Source organism: Myotis daubentonii, chromosome 6 (assembly GCF_963259705.1).
Source record: "Myotis daubentonii chromosome 6, mMyoDau2.1, whole genome shotgun sequence".
Lineage (NCBI taxonomy): Eukaryota > Metazoa > Chordata > Mammalia > Chiroptera > Vespertilionidae > Myotis > Myotis daubentonii.
In genome coordinates, this window is record NC_081845.1 from 2,228,279 (window position 1) to 2,251,135 (window position 22,857).

Genomic DNA, 22,857 nt, shown 5'->3' on the forward strand with positions numbered 1-22,857 from the left:
AGAACTTTTGTAAAGTTCAATTATCATTACCCCATCTTAATTCAATTGACATAATGCTTTAGAAGTTATTTGTTAGGATATAGGTTTAGCTGCTATCACAATAGTAGAAAATGGCAATGCCTTAAATGAGATGGATATTTACTTCTCACTCACATAATTGTGGGATGACAGTCACTGGTCCTTCTAGCTCAGTGGTCCTCAACCTTCCTAATGCCGCGACCCTTTAATACAGCTCCTCGTGTTGTGGTGACCCCCAATTTCATGGTTACAAATTGAACATAATTAAAGCATAGTGATTAATCACAAAACCAATAGGTAATTATATATGTGTTTTCCGATGTTCTTAGGCGACCCCTGTGAAAGGGTCGTTCAACCCCCAAAGGGGTCGCGACCCACAGGTTGAGAACCATTGTTCTAGCTTGTTTCTCTGTCCTACTTCAGGTGTTGTGCTCAGCCACATTCAAAGTTGGCTCTCACCATTCCAGGAAGCAGAATGGAAGAGGCAAAGAAAGGAAAATCCCATCCATTTCTTTAAAGTCATCGTCTGGAAGTTTTACACATCACTCTACAGTCTGTTGGTCGGGACTTAGCCAAATAGCCAAAATTATCTGCAAAGGAGTCTTGCAGATATGGCCAGGTGACAACACACCTGGTTAAAAATTCTATTACTCGTGCAAGAGAGAAAGAATGGATTAAGAGCTAGTACTGGTAATCTCTACTATTTGTTTTCCTTTTCAGATTTTCAACTTCTGGCAGCAAAATAAAATCTTACAGCAAGACAATGACCCCAAGAACCAAATATTGTTTACAGAGAAAGGGTATAATAGTTCGTCTCCGCCATTTGCGTATTAAGAACCTGGAGATTCATATCAAACCATTCTCTCCTAGAATAGAGGGGGTTTCCTTTCAGTTAGGAGAGTGGAACTTCTACTAGTAGAGAATGATATAAGACACGAAAAAGAAAAGATTGATATTTTTCACAATCTGCAATGTGGTGAGAACGGCATAGAGAGGGAAGGGAGAGAGTCAGAGTCAAAGAAGGAGGAGCTTCAAGAAACATGGTACCCAGAGAGCAGGGGAGGCTCCTGCTACCACCCGATGCTCTAACGTCCCCTTTGGGACTCTGGAAAGAGCTTTTCTTACAGACGTCTCTGCATCAGCCTGAGGCGGTTGGTACAATATGACTTCACAAGGAAGGCTTGAAGTTCAGCTCTCCAGGGTACTCTCAGCTCCTTGCTGTTCTGAGTGCTGAGTGTAGAGTCAGCAGCTATGCCATGTGGCCTGTCAGGGCTGGGCGAAGTGACCCCACAACGTCTGGGTGCACAGTTGGGCCAGAGGTAGGAAGTAGCTGAGACACAGGAAGCCAAGCCAAGGCTGAGTAAACCAGCTTTGTCCAGACCAAAAGAAAGACCACCAGAGTGTATCTGTGTGTGTTTTTAATATCATAAGAAATACAATTGGAATTTTCTCTCAGACTTTATCCCAGCAGTGGAAGAGAAAAGGAATTTTTAAGACAAACAAATAAAACCCTTGTTCTAGACAAAAATATGCCATAGTTTTGTATAACACATTCCAAAAGGTGAACTGAGCTGTTGCCAAACTTTTATGAAGCAAAGGCAGGAGGAATCCCACCCCTCAGTTCCCAAGGTCTTTGAGTGGAACTATTTCCTTGTTTCACTAAAAACAAACAAAAACCCCAAAGGAAATGTAAGAAAAAAACCTTGAAACCAGCTCAATGGAAACAACGCATTTTGCACATGTAACCTGCATTTATGCAGCGCTGTGCACCTTTGACTGTTTCTTCGCCAGAGGCTTCTTGCTTCTCAGTGCCCATAAATTCCAATTCAAAGAACAGGAACACGCCCCGGTGAGTCTTCTCTGCAGTAGAACTGAACTCCTATGTGTGAGGGGCTCACTCGGTCCCTTCCTTTTGTCTTTATTGCATCTTTATTCTCTTTCTCTACAAACAGCTCCAGTCTCACATCCCCAGGAAACAAAAACAAGCTTCCCTTGATCCTATTCCAGTCACAAGAAAATAACTGGCCTCCCTCCTTCCTCCCACAGCCACACTCACCAGCAATCCACCTGGCTCCTCACGGCCATCACTACCCGCACCGCCACCCAGGCTCCTATCCCAGCCCATCCACCTGGGTGGGTCCTGGTAGTACTGCCCTCATCAGGCATCGCAGGGGCCGAATTCCGTGTCATCAACGCCCGACAGGGCCGCTGAGAGTGTAACTGCCCCACAAGCGGGCATAACTCACCGTGGGAAAGAGGCGCCACACCGACGCGTTTTGCGTTTCCGGAACCTTCGCTGCCAACGCATAAAATGACCCGGCTGCTCGCTGGCACGCAGAGGTGCTTATGCTCCATTACAAGCAATAAAGCCGTGCGACAAAGTTTGTGTTTTGAAATAATGCTGAGCCTCTTACCACCAAACTATTATTCACATTATTTCTTAGTTTTGTGGTACCTTCCGGGGACCGCTCCCACAGCAGTCGATTGTCAGCAATAAAGCGTGATGGGGCGTGTCACATATGTAACAGCTGCGCAGGCATAACAGAGAGGATTTAGTGTCTTCCACCCCCGGGAGATCATAAAGGAAGATTTACAGAGATATCAGTAACGCTGGCAGAGCAACAGCACAACAGGTGAGTGTCAAGGTCTTTTTCAGCATAATGCCACCGGTGTGCATGGAAGGGGAGGAGGGGGAGGAGGAGGAGGAGGAGGAGGAGGAGGAGGAGGAGGAGGAGGAAGAGCAGGAGGAGAAGGAGCAGGAGGAGGAGGAGGAGGAGGAGGAGGAGGAGGAGGAGGAGGAGAAGGAGGAGGAGGAGGAGGAGGAGGAGGAGGAGAAGGAGGAGGAGGAGGAGGAGGAGAAGGAGGAGGAGGAGGAGGAGAAGGAGGAGGAGGAGGAGAGAGGAGGAGGAGAAGGAGGAGGAGCAGGAGGAGGAGGAGGAGGAGGAGGAGGAGGAGGAGGAAGGAGGAGGAGAAGGAGGAGGAGGAGGAGAGGAGGAGGAGGAGGAGGAGGAGGAGGAGGAGGAGGAGGAGGAGGAGGAGGAGGAGGAGGAGGAGGAGAAGGAGGAGGAGGAGGAGGAGAAGGAGGAGGAGAAGGAGGAGGAGCAGGAGGAGAAGGAGGAGGAGGAGGAGGAGGAGGAGGAGGAGGAGGAGAAGGAGGAGGAGGAGGAGGAGGAGGAGGAGGAGGAGGAGGAGGAGAGGAGGAGGAGGAGAGGAGAAGGAGGAGAGAGGAGGAGGAGGAGAGAAGGAGGAGGAGGAGGAGGAGGAGGAGGAGCAGGAGAAGAAGGAAGAGGAAGAGGAGGAGAAGGAGCAGGAGAAGAAGGAAGAGAGAGGAGGAGGAGAAGGAGCAGGAGGAGAAGGAGGAGGAGGAGGAGGAGGAGAAGGAGGAGCACTTCCTCCCTGAGAACTGCCCGCGGTTGTGAAACTCTCCTGAACCCCTCGGTGAATGTCAGCGAGCGACTCTGTATCCGCAGCCACAGCTCAGATGAGCTTCATGTTTCAAGCACTTAGTTTGGGGAGTTGGGGGGTAAGGGGTGGGGGAAAGGGGGACTTTAATTTAAAGTTGTCATTTTTAACAACATGCAGCCCCTTGCAGTTGAACAAGTGTCTCTTGTGTAACTAGTCAACTCACATGCCCCTCTCCTGCCCAACTCGTCCTGTCACCTCCCCTCCTGTCTCCCAGAGCTCACCTGCGATCCGGCTCAGGGCTGGGCTGCGGGTCCCTGTGTCCCCGTCCTCACAGCTTCCCTCCCCTCCCATCCCCCCACCACCCACCGTGTCACCTGCACTGGGCGCTACTGAGACTATTTCGGTGTGACCTGCTGCCCGGAGTTCTGCACGGCGCCTGCCCGGCTCCAGCCACTGGGCTCCTCAGACCCACCTCCCCCTCCCTGGGGAGAGGGACGCCCAGAGCCTGCAGGTGCATCCTGGGCACCGGCCTGGGCGGGCGGAGCTTGGGGGGCTGGCGCCGGCCCAGCCCGCGGGCTCCCTGGGGAATCACTCATTGCTGTCTGGATGGGCAGCCCGTGACCAGGGCCCTAGGAGCCTGGGGTTTCTCTAAATGACCATCATTAGTCTTCCTCCCCAGAGTCCCGGAGAGGGTGCAACCGTCCTGCTCCAGAGTCGCACCCCCCGAGTGCCTTTGGGCCCTGCCTGCCCCCCGGGGAGACGGGGCGGGGAGATCAGGCGCAGGCTCTGGGCTCTGGGGGGTCCCAGGCTTCGGTCACCTCTGAATCCTGTTTCGTGGGCGGAACCCTGACTTGACCGTACCCCCTTCATGGCCCACGCCTGCTGTCCTGAGCCTCGTTCCTGACATTGAAATCCTAACCCCACTCGGACCCCCAAAACCTTCCTATTATTTTCTCAGTCAAGTCTGGTTGTTATAAATCATAGTCAGCTTGGCTCTCTGGCTCTGCGTCCATTTCTGTTCTCAGAAACCCATCCAGAAATCAAACTCCCTCTTGCTCCAGGCGGCATTTCCCTCACCCTGACCCCGGGTCACATCACTGTATCGTGAAACAAGGGGAATGAGGACAGTGAGAAAAAATGGGAAAACTAATGTCAAATAAATGTCACAAATTACATGCGGTGCTTAGGAGCCAAGCAGCCAGGACCCCATCATTCGCTCACATTCAGATCACTGCCGCAGGTGCTTAAAAAATCCCAACAGTGAGGTAATAAATACGATTGGCTTGTCTTATTAATCGTTATAGGGTTTGTGTTAATTTTTAAATTTATTACTTTGTAAAATGCTTTGTCAAGTACATGCCACCCCCAGTGCTCTAGGTTTGAACACCTTGAAGGCAAAGAGCATGCTTCAGATGGCTTTTTTAAAAATATATTTTTATTGAGTTCAGAGAGGAAAGGAGAGAGAGAGCCTGCAACCCGGGCATGTGCCCTGAGCAGGCATCAAACCTCTGCAGGCGGCCGTGCCACTGCTAAGCCATCGCCCCTAGAGATAGAGGCTCTGAATGAGGTGCTGCAACCAGGCTGCTCATTGTTTTAAAGAGCAAGAGAGCACTATTGTTGATAGTACTACAGATCTCTCCCGCTCTCTCCTCCTCCCCCTTCTCCCAAACTCTACCCCTCCCCACCCAGGTCTTCACCACCCTGTGGCCTGTGTCCATGGGCCGTGCATGTAAGTATATAAGTTCTTTGGTTTGTCTCTTCTTGTCCTCCCAACCCCATGTCGAGGTCTGCCAGTCTAGCACTATTAACAATTAACTTATCTCCCACAGAGGTGGGAGGCAGTCACCCTAGAAGTGGGAGATCTTAAGACACAACAGAGCCTTAGAGTATTTCTTAAGAGATTACACAGTTCAGTACTAAGGGGGGAACAAAATGTGTTACTTCTGAGAAATTGATTTGGTTAATACTGAGAAACACCAAAAAAAAAAAAAAAAAGTATGTGGTAGCCAACTACACTTAGTGCACACTCTTTGAGCAGTGGCTCCCAGCCTGCTTTTGGCCGTGCCCCACCTAAGCACCTCTAAAACCCTGATGCCCACCTGTGACATACAATTCTTATTATTCAGAAAGTGAACTCCTGGTCACGTGGAGGAAGCCTAAAAGGCCTTTAACTTGGTCTAAACAAGCTTCCAAAGAACATGGCATCCATGAGAGAGAAAAATAAAAGAATGAAAGGACAGTTGAAGTACTGAGGAAGAAATCACTAAGAAATTGTTAATAATAATAATATTAAATGATATGAAAAAATAGCAAGTAGTTTCAAAACATATAATAGAGAACTGAAATGCATAAATATATGTCACAATACATATTTATAGGCTGTATATGAGGCCCCTAGAACCATAAGACGTGCAACACACTCACTGTTAATAACTCATTCTCTAATTGCCCCCCTTAAAAATCAAATCGCCCCCCTGTGGGGCCTGTGCCCCATGTTGGGAACCACTGTCTTAGAGATTCATTACACATATTAACACATCAATTCTTCCAGAAGCAAAATTTAAAAAATAGCATTCCCTAAAATACATGTATACTCATCCCCTTCGCCATTTTAGTTTTTGGTAACATGTATTGCCACCGTGCAGACAGAAAGCTGTATCTAGTTCTAATTTTACATGGGGATGGGGAAAAACCAAGGTTGTTAAGTCGTGTCAAAGGTCATATGGTTGCTCAATGGTAGGACTGAAATAGTGGTGGAGTGGGAACAGTAATAGACACACAGATAGCAGCAGTAATTGTGGTGACAGGAGCAGTCGTAGTAGTGATGGTGGTCATGTAGTGTTAGTGGTATCGGTAGTAGTGACGGTGGTCATGTAGTGTCAGTGGTATCGGTAGTAGTGACGGTGGTCATGTAGTGTCAGTGGTATCGGTAGTAGTAACGGTGGTCATGTAGTGTCAGTGGTATCGGTAGTAGTGACGGTGGTCATGTAGTGTCAGTGGTATCGGTAGTAGTGACGGTGGTCATGTAGTGTCAGTGGTATCGGTAGTAGTGACGGTGGTCATGTAGTGTCAGTGGTATCGGTAGTAGTGACGGTGGTCATGTAGTGTCAGTGGTATCGGTAGTAGTGACGGTGGTCATGTAGTGTCAGTGGTATCGGCAGTAGTGACGGTGGTCATGTAGTGTCAGTGGTATCGGTAGTAGTGACGGTGGTCATGTAGTATTAGTGGTATTGGTAGTAGTGACGGTGGTCATGTAGTATTAGTGGTATCGGTAGTAGTGACGGTGGTCATGTAGTGTTAGTGGTATTGGTAGTAGTGACGGTGGTCATGTAGTATTAGTGGTATTGGTAGTAGTCATAATGAACGTAGTAACTGTAGTATTAATAGTAGTCGTGCCCGGCTGGCGTGGCTCAGTGGTTGAGCGTTGACCTATGAACCAGGTGGTCACAGTTCAAATCCCGGTCAGGGCACATGCCCAGGTTGTGGGCTTGATCCCCAGTGGGGGGCTTGCAGGAGGCAGCCAATCCATGATTCTCTCTCGTCATCAACGCATCTCCCTCTCTCTCCCTCTCCTTTCCTCTCTGATGCAAATATATTTTTTAAAAACAGTAGTTGTGATGGTGACACTAGCAATGGTGGCGGCGGCAGCACCAGGACAGCCGGGGTGGCAGCAGTAGCAGCATCACTGGCAGCAGGAGTCGCAGGCGGCATAACCGCAGCGGCAGCGCCAGGGTGCGAACAGCACCCACAGAGGCACCGCCCGCAGCAGCGCCGGCTTCGTTACCTGAACACCTTCTGCGGTGCGTCTTGTGAAAGTTAAAGGTGCTGCTTACTTGTCCCCCGCCCAGCAGGTGAGCTGGGGGAGGCCACTTCCCCTCGTGTCCGCGGAATGTCAGCCTGGTGCCCGACTAAGCAGGTCTCACGCAGACTTCTCGGCTATCGAACGAATAAATGCCTAACGATCGTTTCAAGCTGAAGAAAGAACTGCCCAGAGAGCCCGCGTGCTCCGCGGTCAGCGTGAGTCCCGCAGCAAGTGTGCAGATCACCTTGGGATCGGGGCGACGCCCGCAGAGGGAACATCCAAGCCGCGTGGGTATCCGCCGGGGCCACACGGTTAAAAGGTCTCGCTGCACAGTCCTGAACAAGGATCCAGATGCCGCCAGCAGTGCGGGCAGGCGGCGGGCAGCGGCTACACACGCGGGCACTCCCTGCGCGGGGGAAGTGGCGGGGTCATGAGCCCGGGTGGCCAGGGTTTACTGAGGGGAGAGGGACACAGGGGAGAGGACGGACGCTGTCGAACGAGAACCGTCCTCCATAAATTCACCTTCCATCTTCGTGCATCGTCATGGTGCCTTTCACAATTTCACAATTTTTTCTCTGATGAAGGACGTTCATTCCAAGAATAAATAGTTTTTATTTCTAGTCTGAAGGGGAAATGGAGAAGACAGTGACGCAATGCTGTCTGGAACGTTCGAGAGCTCTCAGGAGAAGGAGCAGAGGCCCTCCCCCTGGTACCGCAGGGACAGAGAGCAGACGGGGGGCCCGGCAGGGAGCCACGTGTCAGAACACAGAGGCACAGCTTTCTCCGGAGAGGCCTGAGCAGCTGTGGGTCCACGCACCTCGGAGGACACAGGACGGAGCGTCCAGTCACTGAAGGGTCTAGATGGGGCTGGAAACGGTTTTGCCTGAAATGAATGACTTCCCAGCAGCCACACTAACAGACTCCTTCCGAGTTGTTGGTTGAGCATCGATGTCCTCTGGCCCAGGGTCCCTCACGGCCTCCGGGCTTCTCCTGGCGCCACCCTCACCCCAGCTGGGCTTGGCAGCGGAACACACCTCCTTCTGCAGACGGTCTCCTCTGCTCTCCTGGAACTCCGTGCCACCGTCCGTCGGGGACACTGTCATTGAGGCGAGTTGGCATCCACGTGTCCTTCAGCTTCGGGGACTCCCGGCTCCTGTGGGGCCTGGGAGACTTTCATTTCCCCATTTGGTGCGGTGCCGGCCAGTGGCTGGTGTCAGGGACAAGGGTCCCAGTGGAATCGCTGCAACAGACGTTCTTAACTCAGCATCAGGTGGCACTGCGGCCTCCCATTGCTCAAGGCAAGCGCAGAGGCAAGAGGGGGGCATTTCTTTGAGACCCTCCTTCTGGGGCTGGGCCTGCCAAGGACACCCCCAGCGGTGGCAGCCACACGCCCCCCTGGGAACCCGCCAGGAGGAGGGATGTGGCTTTGGGAAGCCCTCATTTGCAGTTACACCGCACCCCTCTCCCTGCGCACCTCCGTTATAGAAGGACATTTCACAAGCCAGTGACAAACACGCAGCCATCCAAATGCAGAGAGAGGCTAAGAGGCTTCTCAAATCAGGACGCCTGCTTGTGCGATAAATATGCAAAATGCTCTTCGTCTCTCATCAAAGACACGCGGGCCTACACTGCAGCAGGTGGCTACTGCATCCTCCTGAGAAAAACGCAGATCCGAGGCTGGCCCTAGCAAGAGGCGGCAAGGGTGTGGGACCGCGGGCCGCTCAGACACTGTGGCTGAGAGGGCACCACTGCACAGAACTCGGGGACTCTGCCTAGCAGTGCCCGCCGAGACTCAACATGCACCCCGAGACCCGGAGGGCAATCCACCGGCGACATGCGGAGAGCAGACTGTTGTGCAGCTATAAACCTCTCCAGGAATGTCCCAGCAGCATTGCTGATGACAGCTGACAATTACAATACAGCCCAGGCAGCCACCACCGAGCGGAGGAGCAGACAAGGGTGCTGGTCCATGTATAAAGCCTGAAGCAGGGAGAACGCACCACCGCTGCGTGCAGCAGCAGGAGGAGGCCCCAACAAGTCAGGGCATGAGTGACACCTCTGCGTCCTGAGTGGGTCCCTTCACAGAGGCGCCATGACAGGCAAGCTGACCTGCAGTTGTCACGCGCAGGGCAGGGGTGACCTTTGGTGCGATGATGGGGATTGGCAGCTGCCCAGGGACATGTCAGGGTGCTGGTCATGGTGTCTTGCTTCCCTCGGACTCTGGCTAAGCACAGGGAGTCCCTTTGTGGAAATTCGTTGACCTACCCAGTGTCGATCTGTGCACTTGTCTGCGTGTCATCACTGAATAAAACGTCGTTAGAATATATTATTCGGTTGAAAAGTTCTTATAACCTTTGCCTTCTTCAGGCCACTTTTACTTCACTCAACACTGAAAACTTCTGAAATTCAGACCGACTGCCTTAAGTTCCAGGAAAGCAGAGGAGACCGAGTCTGGAGAAGGTGGTGCGTTCCAGCTGCAAAGCCCAGCTGGTGTGAGGGTGGCGCCCAGAGAAGAAGGAGGCCGCGAGGGCCCCTGAGCCAGAGGTCATCGACGTTCCCTCAGCAACTAGGCGGAGTGAACTGCATCATTGTGGCTGCCAAGAGGCTGTTTATTTCAGGCAAAACTGTTTTCCACCCACACACGCAACTCACCAAGTCGCAGGCACATACCAAGTCACAGGCACATACCAAGTCGCAGGCACATACCAAGTCACATGCACATACCAAGTTGCAGGCACATACCAAGTCACCGATCTTAGAATCTGTTTCTGCATTTACATTGTATCACCGTATAGGACAGTGATGGTGAACCTATGACACGTGTGTCAGAGGTGACACGCGAACTCATTTTTTTGGTTGATATTTTTTTGTTAAATGGCATTTAAATATATAAAATAAATATCAAAAATATAAGCCTTTGTTTTACTATGGTTGCAAATATGAAAAAATTTCTATATGTGACATGGCACCAGAGTTAAGTTAGGGTTTTTCAAAATGCTGACACGCCAAGCTCAAAAGGTTCGCTATCACTGGTCTAGGATATCTTACTTCTTGAAGTTGTTCTCTCTTGTACCGAGATTTCAGAGTTTATTGCCTTTTTTATTACATCCTTACTGGAGGATGTATTTTTTATTGATTCTAGAAAGGGAAAAGGGGGAGAGAGAGACAGAGAGAGGGAGAGAGAAACATTGATGTGAGAGAGAAGCATCCATTGGCTGCCTCCTGTACGCGCCCTAACAGGGGATCGAACCTGCAACCTGGGTATTTTCCCTGACTGTTTAAATCTCCTGAGAGCCATCACCATAGTTCACCACAGCACACACAGAGACAAGGCTCCTAGCAAAACCCAATATATTGTTTTGGCATTGAAACCGAGTTGACAGACATTTGCTTAAAAAATGTCTCCGTTCTCCATGTCCTTAGCACCCCTCCCCACGAAGACGTGCTGCCCGCCGTGGGATGTGGTTTCTGCAGCCAGTGGTCTGTACAAGAAGCTGCCACACTGGCTTATTCATTCTAGAGCCACCATTTTGAAGTAATTCCCCTTTGAGCTCTAATTCAGTAACAACATTTGGAGAGGCTACTTTGGAAACAACAACAACAAAACAGCCCAAAACCAAGACACATGAACCGCAGAGGAAATGAGAACCGCGTTACCTGACAGGAAGCCTGGCTCCTGTTTCATATGGACGCACGTGTGTTCGCATTTAGATTCTACATGACCTGTCTCTATCCATCTGTCTGTCTATCGCCTTCTTCCCCGCCCATCTATTGTGGATCTTGTACGGACGTCAACTCCTCATTCGCCAGAGCCCTGACGACAGCTGGGTGTGCGTTCTAGGAAGGTTCCTGAGCCAGCCTGTCCGGGTTTTCATTTCTCCCCTGACGGGCTCCGCTCTCACTGCAGGTCCCACACCTGCTTCCTCCACACACCTGTCTGCTCCTGGCGGACAGTCATCAGGCTTCCGGGGGGCAGGGGGGTGGGGGGTGGGCGGGGGAGTGGCTGGAGACCTCCCCTCACCTGCACAGTCCACAGGTTTGCTTCCCTGGAATAGGGGCTTCCTGAAGACTACAGGGCTCTCTATTTCCAACTATTTCTTCCACCCCCTCCCCCTCCCACCGACGCTGACACGCTGCTGCTTTCTAAGGTAGAGCAGGGCGTGTTCCTCATAAAGAGCTCCAAACCGTGCCCCAATCACGTCTCCTGCTTCCAACAGCCACCTAGCTCTCTTCCCATCCATTCCCCCAGAGGCTAGCCACCTGGGTTTGCTGTGTAGCTGTTCCCTGGAGCTCTTCACGTAGACCAGACCGGGGGCACGTGCAACCCCAGCGGCTAAGGATATTCTTGCAAAAAACTAGGACCAGGTCCCTCCTGCTCTGCAGCTCTGCTCACCTCCGGCCTCAGGGCCCCCCGACTGCCTATGGGCCTGGAGCTCCCAGGACTAGTCTTCCGCCTCTGACTCCGACCACCACCCCCGCAGCAAAGCCCACGTGGTTTCCTACAAAATTCCGTTCAATCCTTTTTCAGTGATTACATGAGTAAGTACTTTCCATATCGTGGGGTTTATCAGTTTAATAACCTACCTTTAAAAATATGGGTAGGTCATATCGTACGGCTGCTCCTCTCACTGTAACATCCTTGACCTTTGCTGGCTACATAGACAAATACTAAAACAACCGCATTTTCAAAACTGACCTTTACCAACATGTCCTATGGAATGATGGGACCGTTTTGAGTTATCGACGTTTGACGAAAGGGGAGAGTGGTGGAGCTGTAAGGAGAGGCCGCCCTCCTGCAGAAAAGAATTAGAAAACACAGACAAAATAGGGTTTGTTTTGAAAGACTAAAGCCCGGAGGACGACCAAAACCAGGGGAACTGGCGCAGAGTCCACCCTTGAAAGATGGAAAGACCAACAGCAAAATCTGTGAGCTTTTTACCGGAAGGTCCTCCCCAGGCCACGCAGCTCACGCGGCAGAAAGCCCCCGCCTTCCTGCTGGCCGGGCCGGGGCGGACAGCACAGAGGACAGGGCAGCTGCGGGGAGGGGGGACGGTCCTAGGAGGGAGGGATGGAGAGGGGGATGCCTGCTCTTCTCTCTGGGTGACAGAGCCCTGTCAGCCCCGTGAGAGGACAGCGGCGGGAGGTTGAGATAACAGAGCAGATGTCAGCTCTGCCACGTCGAGGGAGACAGAGTTTGGATTTGAATCCAGACCAGTTACCTACCATGAGGACAAGAGTCAGCGCTCTTCAGAGACAGAACAGAACCTCTACTCTCTACAACGTACATTATGGCCCAAACACAGCGAAAGGCCACGAGGTATCTGAAGAATAGGAACACGGAGCAAAATTAAAGAGAAAAAATGTATGAGAAGTCACGGATGACCTAGGTGTTGCCATTGGCAGACAAGATTGTTAAAGCAACAACCACAATATCATCAGGGACTCAAGGAACGCATTCTTATCATGAATTAACAGGTGGGTCATCTCGGGGGAGACATGGGAGCTGATAAAAATGCAACCCCCACGGAAACCTACACACAGATGTTTGTAGCAGATTTGTTTTTAACTGACAAAACTTGGAAACAACCAAGATTTCCTTGGAGAACAGATCAACTATGTCCCATCCAGATAATAGAATATTAATTGACACTAAAAAGGAATGAGCTATTGAGCCATGGAAAGACATGAGGGAGACGTAAATGCATATGGCTAGGTGGAAGGAGCCCATCTGGAAAGGCTACCTACTGTATGGTTCCAACTGTATGAGCTCTGGAAACGGGAAAACTCCGTGGTTGCCAGGAGTTGGGGAAGGGGAGGAGGGGTGAGTAGGTGGCACCGAGGGCTCTCAGGGCAGAGGAACTGCTCTGAATGATTCCATAAAGGTGGACACACGTCACTACTCATTCATCCAAACCCACAGAACGTACAAAACCTCATGTAGAGCATGGACTTCAGTGACTGTGATGCGTCCATGGAGGCTCATGAGTTGCCACAGACGCTCCACGCCCCTGGCGGATGTTGACAATGGGAGGTTTGCGTGCCTGCGGGCAAGGTGCATAGGGGAAATCCTCATACCTTCCCCTCAGTTTTTCTGTGTCTCATATGAGTAAGGAGGACATTGTGCGAGAAGATGGTGAGAGGCAGGCAGAAACACGCCATGGGACTAAAATCATGTTTAATAGGGTAAGCCCGTGGTCGGCAAACTGCGGCTCGCGAGCCACATGCGGCTCTTTGGCCCCTTGAGTGTGGCTCTTCCTAAGGCTTAGGAGGACCCTAATTAGGTTAATAACAATGTACCTACCTATATAGTTTAAGTTTAAAAAATTTGGCTCTCAAAAGAAATTTCAGTCGTTGTACTATTGATATTTGGCTCTGTTGACTGATGAGTTTGCCGGCCACTGGGGTAAGCTTCTCACACAGGAGCAGCGGAGAGATGCCGGGACTCCCAGGCTCAGCCGGCGGCTCAGCGGCTCACAGGGCAGCACCAACATAGCTATTAAACATCTCACCTGCGGATCCGAAGTAACCACCTTCTACCCAGAAGCTTACACGCCAAGCTGGATAAGTAAGACACACCCACAGGTGTGGTAGAGTGGTATGCGGCCCGGGCCACGGGAAGGGAGCAGTGAGTCTTGGCGCAGTGTGGGCCATCTCTCTGTGCGATGGCTTCCCCGGTCACTTTACCTTCCCTGTCATTGAGCAGGGACGTGGAGATAATTCAGGGCGATGCCTTTACCACGGCCAGGCACGCAGGGCAACAGTCAATACATGCAGCCATTCTCATCATTACTGGTGGTTTGGGGGAAGTCACGTCCTCCCTGGGTCCTAGTGGGCTCATGTATAAAGCGACAAGATTGGACAGAAACAGCGCACGCCCCCATTGATCCTGACAATCCATGAATGCTACAATGAGGAGAAAATCTACTTGCGAGCGGGGAGGGCTCCCGCGGCGGCATTCCAACAAGACTTCTTGGCGGCACGGCTTCGCTGCGGGTCTCGGCGGCACGATGCCCGCTGTTGAGTGTGTTTCCCTGGTGGGGGCTGAGGTTCGCTTGACATTCCAGGACTTTCCTCACCGCAGCATGCAGGGAAGATGGGTGGGAGACACGGAGGCTAAAGCAAATGAATTAGGAGACAACTGCAATCCTTCAGACGCAGGAGGATAAAGCTCTGAGCTAAGGCAGGGGCGACGGGCATGGGAGACGAGGTGGACGAGAGAGTCCAAGCTACAGGGTCCTCCGAGCGGCTGAGCAAGGACAGACAAGGCGCCCCCAGGCCACCCCCTGCAGTGGGCACGGGGACCCCGCCAGAGCATGCGCCCCCTTCGTGGGTGTGTAGACAAGATTGCCTCGCCCTAAGTTTCCGCATGGATGACGAACAACAGTGAGCATGTCTTCGCCCAGTCCCTTTCTTGTCTGAAATCCACCACGATCAACATCACAGCTGCGTCTGCACAAAGCGGGAGCGGCCTGGCTTCAAAGGGGAGCAGCTGAGAAGGAACAAACAAGCAGACGGGAGATCTGAGGCCTCTCAACCAGGGCTCACCCTCCACTGCTTCCTGCCCATTGCAAGCCCCCCAGTGGGCTGCTCCCTCAGGGAGGGGCGGTGCCTGGAGGGAGGGCTCCCTCTTCCTCCGGGCGCCCCTCCCCCTGCACAAGCAGACAAGACCCAGAGGTCATGCTAATGTCCCCAAAGAAAAACACTGCCTGGGGGCACAATCGGTGGAGAAGTGGAAGGTTTGGAGGTCGAAGGTCAGGCTTTCTGGAGGGCTGTGCTGCTTCTCAAAGGTCACTGGGAATGGAATCAGACCCCCCCCCCCCCGCGGCCCCTCTCGCGTGGGGTACTCAGTGCTGCGTCCCCGGAGAATGTGGACTCGGTGCTCCCTGGCCTGTGGGTGGCACACACGCGAGCAAATTGGAAAGTCTGACCACGGAGGGGGCATCAGAGCTGCAGGTCCCATTGGCACCCACACTCCCCTCCATGGCCGGCTCTCCCAGCCACAGCGGAGAGATGAGTTCAGCCTGGAGCTGCCTTCTTCCTGAAATAAAAGAGGGAGCCAGCGGGAAGGAGTCAGGTGGGGTCCACTGAGTAAAACAGCGGAAACAGGGGCGGGGCTCCGTGCTATAGCCTGGGGTGGGGAACCTTTTCTCCATCAGCGGCCATTGGGTATTATTTATAACACGTTTGCCGGCCACACAAAGTAATCAAGTTAAACACGAGCCTGCTCTCTCTGGTCAAACATTTAATTGCCTCACCCGAATGCCTTGGCAGAGCCAGACCACATGATCTCATGGGCCTTCTACGCCCGCAGGCCCAAGGTTGCCCACCCTGGGGACCAAGCTCGCCTCCCCTGCTCCTCTGCGCCTCCTGCCTCCTCCCAGCCGACAGTCCACGCCAAGACCCGGGCTCCAGTGACTAACAGGGAGTCGGTAGAGATGCAGTAACCTGAACCCCACTAACCTTGGGGAACAATTCTCACTTCTGGAACCCGGCCAAGCTCCCGCACAGCGACCATCACCTGGCGCTTGGCGTGTACAGAATGGCCTCCGCATCGTGCTGGTTGTCCTCATTGGGCTACTTCACTCTCCCTGAGGCCTCCGAGCTGAAGGAGACCCTAGTGGTTCAGTCCCCTCCTCCTCCCACGTTTAACGCGCTGCCGGGAGGCTGGCTGTCGGCTCACAGACCGAGGAGGCATCTCGCTGCCCGAGGAGTGGCCCCCCACCTGAGGGCAGGGGGACCTGGGCTCCTAGAAGCGTCGGACACGCCCACCTATTCCCAAGGGGAGGAAGTTTGATATTTCTCACCAAAAAGTACCGTCTAGTGCTCACACCCTATAGCCAGAAATGCCGCCGCAGGAATTTGCCCTAAATGCCTCAGCTCACCGGCTCCGTGAGGACGTGTCCAGCCCGGGGAGGGAGTCTGGGCCTGGCACGTGTGGCTTGTCACCGAGCCCGAAAGATGCCGCCCTCAGCCACCGCCCCCCCCCACCCCCACCCCCCCACCCCCCCCACCCCCGTCTCTAGGCAGCCGCCTCCCCGAGGTTTGAGAAGGGGAGGGAAGAAGGGGCTGGTGTGGCCTGAGAGGAGGTGCGGATTACATTCCCAGCCCCTTCCGGACCCTTCCCCTCCCCTCTCCTCCCCCCGCCCTCCTCCCCCCCCTCCCCAGACCCAGGGAGCATGAGAGGCCGCTGCCCTGTGGAGCCCGTGCCTGGCGCCCAACCCCGGGCCTCAGCACATCGCCGTCCAGGCCGGGCCTGGCGTTTGTCTAAACTTACAGTTCAGCGCGAGCCCCACACTGAAGGCAGAGAAGCTACAAGCTCTTCATGGACGGTCCCCACAGACCAGACCCAGAGCCTGGGCACGGTGTCCTGCGGCCCGGGAGGCGGGCATCGTGGCCGAATTGTCCCGGATGCCCTCTGGCTGCTGCGAATGCCGGCCGTCCTCCCGCACGCACCCACCTCCTCCTTCAGAGCGGACGGAAAAGCACCTGCGAGGCTTCAGCGGGCGCCCACCACCAAGGAATCCAGGCCCAGGAAGAGGCGGGCGGATGGAGGGATTTCTCAGGAGGTGACAGCGCAGGGGCCTGGGGCGAGATCTCTGGTGTGAACTCCTCGAAAGAGGAGAGTGTGAGTCCTCCCCCACCCCCAGGGCCAGGGCGAGGGGAGCTGCCAGGAACTGGGGGGCAGGAGGGAGGACTCTTTGTGAGAGAGAAACGTTTGCTGAATTACCAGCCGAATGTCCGGGTCCCCTGTCCTTAGGTCAGGAAAACACACATCCTACTGCCATTCGCGGAGCAGTGGCCACAGGCGGGGCACGAAGATCTGGGGAAAGGGATAGGAATGGGGGGGGGGGCCGCATCCACATGGAACACACTCCCCTAAAAGCTTGACAGGACGCAGTTCCCCTCGCGGAGCTGGGGTGAGAGGTTAAAGCGATAGCGGCTGCTTAGTTGGACTAAAAAGCTTTCCATTAACACTGTTCATAAATTTTAATGCTTCAAATGAGGACGCTTTAAGGTTATCCAAGAAAATCATAATGGTAACTGTCGTCTTCGCAGCATAAATTTCCTGCTGTAAAAAAATGAAAGGACTCACGTCCACTCACCAGGCGGCCTACACGCGCTCCGTGTGGGTTCCGGGGGGAGGGGTGTTAGGGACGCTTCTGCGATTCGGGACAGGGTGCCCCCACACGGGGCAGCTCCCGCTTCCTCGCTGCGATCCCAGTGCAGGTGCGAGTGGAATCCACCGTCTGTCCCTGCACCTGAACTCTCCACAGAGGCTCCACCCCAAACCACAGCACTTGTCAGTCACGCCAGGCCTCGCTGATCGAGCAAAAACAAGCTTCGAGGAGTGAAGACTGAGAGAAAGAGGTTCCCACAAGGGCAGAGAGCGTGGGTTTTAGCTTCACCTTCTATGGGAGGCTCACATCCCCCCGCCCCTAAATCTAAACAGTAACAGCCTTGCTCCCTCTGCCGGGAAGCCGCCCAGGAATCTGGGTGAGTATGAGGCACTGACATCTCCAATGCGGAGGCAAACATTTCGGCAACCCCTCCGGTGATCAGGAAGTCTCCGCTCAGCACCTTTCTTGGCAATTCGATTGGGGGCGTCTGGGTCTGCTTTCTTCTTGCTTTGGGACACGACACTTGCGTTCACGGCCTGTGGCCCAGTGCCCGGGCCTTAGCTTAGAGTCAGGGGGGCCTGGGTTTGGTCCCATCACTGTCATTTCCTGGTTTATGATCTCGGGGAGCTGACTTAACCTTGTTGTATCTCAATGTCCTCATCTGGAAAATGGGGATAATAATTCTAACACTTCAGGAGGGCGGAGACTGAGTGTTCCTTGTTTACTCGTGTGCTTCCTGTAGCTACAGAAAGAAAAATGGGCTCCAACTACGTGTAGAATGAATGGCTAAATTCTAAGGGTTAACTGAGGAAAGGCGAGCCAGTCCCTAAGCACCCTGAGCCTCCGTAGTAATTACTCGGTGAACGTTGGGTGTCACAGTTACTAAGTTAGACAGTGAATGAGTAAATGTATGTGTTCATTACTTATAGGACAGGTGGTCTAGTTTCCTGAGAGGAGCGACTTTTACCCACTGAAAAGGTCATGGACTAAGCATCTATCTCAAGGAAGTTAGAAAAACAAAAAAATATGCACAACCCAGGGAGAGAGAGGAAAATGAATGGCTTGGTGACTGAGCAGGGCCGGGAGGGGCCGTGGCATTTAAATTCTTGGGCCTGGGTTATGGTTACACATACATCCCCTTTATGATAATTTGTTCGGCTGTAGATTTTGGTCCTATATGCTTTTTAGTATGTAAGTTATGTTCTTAGAATAAAAATGTTTTAAACATTTGTATCTGCAAGAAAACAAATAGAGATGATGGTTATTTAGACCAGTGTAGTGAAAAGAGGAAAAGAATTAGGCAGAATCAATAGATATTAAAGAAGTAAAATGGGTTGGACGTGGAGAGGGTGAAGCACTGGATTCTAGCGTGTGTTTGTTGTTTTTTTCTTTAACTATATTTTCATTGATTTCAGAAAGGAAGGGAGAGGAACAGAGAGAGAAAATCATCAATGATGTGAATCATTGATCCGCTGCCTCACGCAGGCCCCCCCACTGGGGATTGAGCCCACAACTGGGCATGTGCCCTCACCTGGAATCAAACTGTGAGCTCCTGGTTCATAGATCAACGCTCAACCACTGAGCCATGCTGGCCGGGCTGTTTGTTTTTTCAGAAGGAAACTGGAAGAGGAGGAGTTTGGGACCTACCGGTTTAGGGAGTCTGTGGGCTGTTCTCCAATGGGCACGTCCACTCGGCGGTCAGGTATCTGTGTCTTGCTCTCAGGTGAGAGGCCCCAGGACATGGGAGATTGGAGACTCATCAGGACAGTGCAGACGGTCTTGGAGGCCAAGGGGTCGGAGGAGGAAGTGAAGAGTAGGTCAGATGGTACCTGAAGGTGTACCTGTAATACAGAGAGAGACAGAGGAAATCAAGACCCTGCAGACACTTCCAGGCACGCGGGAGGAAACCAGGAAAGCGTGCCCACAGAAGGGAGTGACTCCGAGATTAAAATGGCCCCGGTGTTTGGTGCTGCCCAGACGGAAAGAAGGTCAGGATGGAGAGCATGCTGTGTCACCAATGCTGGGGAGGAGGCCCCAGAGAGGGACAGCTCTTCCGTCCTGCCGGGAGACACAGAGGGAAGTGTGGACGCAGGCAAGTACGTCCATGGAGTGGCAGGAAGACGAGGTCATTCTAACGGCCTCTCGTTTCTCTGTGAGGTGGAAGGGAATGATATCGAAAGGAACGCCAGCGGAGGGGAGAGGCCATGGAGGATTCAAGGCCCAAAGAAAACTGGAGAAAAGGACAAATTGGAGAAACGTGGGAAGACGAGGTGTCCTGTGGGCAGGTTCTAGACCAACTGGCTCAGGGGTGATCTTCACGGAAGGAGCTCTATTTCAGACACTTCTGTGTGAAATTACTACGCTTTTCATCTTCTGGATGTCATTTCTGAATCTAAGATTCTTCTTTTGACATGTCTGGATCTCGAGCTTGTTTTCACCTTTGGCAGGGTCTTTGATTCTAGAAGCCGTTGAGCACCATGTGAAAGTGACATGTACAAGACTCCCTACTGCAACATGGACATGATTGTGTCGGTGGTGACCCTAGCAACACACAGGAAGGAAAAATACTCATCACATTACATTGCTGAAATGCCATTCCCGACGCACCTAAATCATTCTGAAAAGTGCTCCATGCTCAAGTCAGTTGTAGACCTGGTTCAAACCCCGTGAGGGTCATGCAGCACCAGCTTTCTGTTCTCTAGAATTGGGGAGGTGACATCTACCTTCCACAGTGTCTGTGAAGAGTTAAGATAAAGTCTTAAACAAAGATCAGTGATTAGGGGTTGTGAACGCAGTAATTTATAGTTATTCACGTCGTCATCATCACTGTCATCACCGTCATCCTGGCTGACATACTACTTCCCAGGAATCTCGGTATAAACAGGTGTCAGTCATGTCAGCAACCAGCTGGGTGACCCCGAGGCAAATTACGTGACCTCTTTGGGCCTTTGAACTCAATAAGGTGGTTTGAGTGGGAAAACGCTAAGGACTGTCAAAGGCATAACATTGGTATTGCTTTGCATCCAGAATTCTTTAATATTTAATCAGTTGTTACTACTTTCGACACGTGTCTTTCTAAACATAGAATTTTGACTACAAGCCAGTACAGATTCCCTTTTTCACCATTTTCCCAATTTATAATATAGTGACTTCATTGAAATCTGCACTTGTAGGTCATGCCCCACTTTGTTTTGTTTCTAATGTAAGTTTCTGCCTTTCTAAATGTAGCAGGGGAGGGCAGATTCTGTAACAGGCTAGTGTTCTCACAAACACAGACACAACACAAGAGAAAAAAATGTTTTCCCAAATCTGAAGCAGCTAATGTATGCATTTCTAGATTCGTTTCAGGAAAACCGACATGTTTTTAAACTAAAATACATGCTCCTGACTCTGAGGCAATTGTGCATTTAAATCTGTGCGGCTTATGGTGAATGTGGTTAAGCTGCTCAACATATTGTTTTATCATTTTAAACAAGTAAAGCTTAAAGGGCAGATAAATCTATATGAACAATTTCATACCAACTTAACGTGATTTATTCGGAAGATGACACAAAAAGAATAAGCAGTTAACAAGACATTTTCTAACTCCAAAGCCATCCGCGTTCGTTAGGATTCCGAGACGAGCCTAATTCTGTGAAATCAGCCTGCAGCTTACGTCATTGCCGGATGTGAGATGCTTCGCGGACGATCTACACGCGACACAGTAGTCAGTCCCCATGCTCAGTCCGTGCGGCCGGGGACACAGCAGTCAGTCCCCACGCTCAGTCCGTGCGGCCGGGGACACAGCAGTCAGTCCCCACGCTCAGTCCGTGCGGCCGGGGACACAGCAGTCAGTCCCCAGGCTCAGTCCGTGCGGCCGGGGACACAGCAGTCAGTCCCCACGCTCAGTCCGTGAGGCCGGGGACACAGCAGTCAGTCCCCACGCTCAGTCCGTGCGGCCGGGGACACAGCAGTCAGTCCCCACGCTCAGTCCGTGCGGCCGGGGACACAGCAGTCAGTCCCCACGCTCAGTCTGAGAGGCAGCGCATCAGCCCCACGTTCAGGGGCGGAGCTGACGCCCAGGAGGACCAGGTGCCTCGGCAAAGTCACGCGTCAGGAAAGAGTGAGATTTACATCTGAATCTTAACCTTTGCACCTCACAACCTGCCACCCTCCCCTCACTCTTGGCATCTTAGAAACATATTTTCATGAGAGAGTGTTGAGCTCCCGGAAGAAAGTGGTGTCGCTGTGATCCGCTCCCCCAGGGACGTTGAACGCTGATCAGCCACTTGCTCTGCAGCGTGGTCATGAATCACCACTTCATGCCGACAAGCACTTTGTGCCCCGAGACCTTGCCAAGCGCGACCCCCCAGGAGGGACGTGCTGAAGGGGAAGAGCAGAGCCTTCATCTCGCTAACGCGGGTGCGGGAGCCCGAGGGGTGGGCGGCTTGATGGCCCGGCGTGCGCATCAGTCCCAGTGGTCCAGCTGGCTTTTGTCTCTCCCTTTTTCCATTTTATGGAACTTACTGGGGTGACACTGGTTGAGACGGTAACCCCTGAGGACAGGAAGCACAGGTTTTATCTCCTTGCTTAGTGTCTGCAAGACCCCACGCCAGGGTCTCTTCAAATGGGGCCGAAGGGAAGTCTGTGCATGCACTCATTCGGTGCACGTGGTGGGAAATCAACCCAACACCGCTGAAATGTATACACATAGAAAACATATAGAAACATATTACATGCATGTTTGTTAACATACGTACATGCTTTTTATGTAAACGAGAAGCTGAGGGTAAGGGCTGTGCAGGCTACACCCTGACTCTGAGGCTGGGACACGCCCTCTCTGGGAACCCGTGTGAGCTCCTGTTGCGTAGCCCTTGTGGGATCTGGACCCGGGTCCGTAACTGACTTTAAAGTCTGGCCCTTTTCAGATGTGTGACTGCATGTGTGTGGGATGGCATTTCAGTCATGTAGTTACCTGGGTGAGGTCACTACCTCCCTGGTGAGACAGGCACTTCGGCAGCTTCTCCGCCTCCCCCAGGGCCCATCCAGAGGGTGAAGAGCCCCCTTCCGTGTGGTCCCCAGAACCGAAGTCCTGAGATTCGGGGGCCTCCTGGGCCAGGGAGGAAAGTGTGCCCCACGGATTGCTCAAGGCCCGTGGGACCCGGAGCCACGGAGGGCCCCACGGGGCTGGGGGCCAGTGGACCTGGGAAGGCAGGCCTGTTGCTGAGGACAGTGAAGAGGCTCTGAGGACCAGCACAGCCCCGTGGGACGGGCGCAGGGTGCTGTCTACGGGTCTCTGACCACCCCGGGGGGCATCCAGGTCCTCGGTCCCGCTGCAGCCGCACAGCAGCCCCCCGCCATGGTCACCCCACTCCAGGCCTGTCCAGCCGACCCTCAGCAGCTCCGGCTGGGAGTTCCGGGCTGTGTGACAGGGGCTACGGGAGGGACACGGCCTGAGTGGGTAAGGAAGAGGCCTCATTACACCGCCTCGCCCTCCGGTAGCGACGGCATTGAGGGCGGGGGGTGACGGCGGGA